The sequence below is a fragment of the Arachis ipaensis genome, chromosome B07 (genome assembly GCF_000816755.2).
Source record: "Arachis ipaensis cultivar K30076 chromosome B07, Araip1.1, whole genome shotgun sequence".
Taxonomy (NCBI): domain Eukaryota; kingdom Viridiplantae; phylum Streptophyta; class Magnoliopsida; order Fabales; family Fabaceae; genus Arachis; species Arachis ipaensis.
This window is the reverse complement of record NC_029791.2, coordinates 120,468,327-120,469,628: the sequence shown is the minus strand read 5'-3', so window position 1 is coordinate 120,469,628 and position 1,302 is coordinate 120,468,327. Positions and strand designations below refer to the sequence as shown.

The window sequence follows — 1,302 nt, the reverse complement described above, 5'->3', positions numbered from 1 at the left end:
GTCAAAAGAAAAACAAAAAAAAAATTAAAAAATGTAAAAAAAAAAATAAAACTTTTGTTTTTGGAAAGGATAGTATAAGAAAGAAAGATTATTTATAAGTTGTTAGTTATAGGTATATAGAATCTGTTAGTTTGTTAAGATTTGTTTTAGCCTAGAGAGGTACAAGGGTTCTGCTCTATAGTGATACAACACTGTATAATTAATTAATTATACATTCAATCATTCTAATAAAAATTTCTATTCAGATCAACTAATTCTCTCTCAATTATCTTCTTTTAATTCTCTACAAGATCAAAATCTTTCTTGTTCTTTGTTCTTTGGTTGATCCTGTTCTTCATTATTTTTTCACATTCTTGAAAGCTGAACGGTTTTACTATGAGAAAGAAAATAATAAGAATGAAGTGCTACTATACTAACTACAGATGTATTTTTTATTAAATAAAAAACAAAAAACTCTTTTTGGCACAATTTTGAATAATGTTGCTATTCAATTGAATTACCACCAACTATTTAAAAGCATTGATTATTTATCACATGTTATTATTGTCTTAGTCAAGATCCTAATCCGCAGGAGAGTTATATATGTATCTTCTTTTTTTTTTTTCATATTTGTTTTGATTTGAACAATTCAATATTTTCAAAATGAAAGAATAAATACATTATTCAAATTTCCGTAATATTGATACACTAGTTTTAGAATAACATGTTTTCGTAAGATACATTTTATCCTTAGTTTTCAAAACACACAAAATAATATTTGTGTTCATAAGTTTCATTTACAATTTACCAGAAGAAAAGGGTGAGAAAATTCATGAATGATGATTGAGCTTGAGGTTTTAAATCCAAATAGAGAAGGCAATACAAACAAGGAATCATCTACACTATCATTTTCTCACAATTAATAATTATTGTTTTAAATCATCGTTTGGATTGCAATCTATAACCCTAATATTGGAAAGAAACTAAGTAATGATGATGATATTGAAATTGAAAATGAAAATAAATTAAGAATGATATTCATGCACACCTCCTTTTGCCAGAGAAATGGTTGAGACGACCAGAGGGAGAGAACATGATAAGTGCAATATCAATGTCACAAAGGATGGATAACTCATATGCTTTCTTGATGAGACCATTTCTACGTTTTGAGAATGTAACTTGTCGATTTGTGGTATTCTCTATTCTTTTTATCTCCAATTTCACACGCCCCATCTTGATTTATTATCTATGAACAAAGCTGTAAAAAGTATGTATGTAAAAAAAGGAAATCCAGAATATTGGCAGGGGAAGATCTAAGATAGT

The 1,302-nt window shown here is 27.2% G+C and overlaps 1 pseudogene; it reads right to left on the bottom strand.

The window, feature by feature from the left end:
• LOC107607859 overlaps positions 1 to 1,281 on the bottom strand; it is a 4,514-nt pseudogene extending 3,233 nt beyond the window's left edge.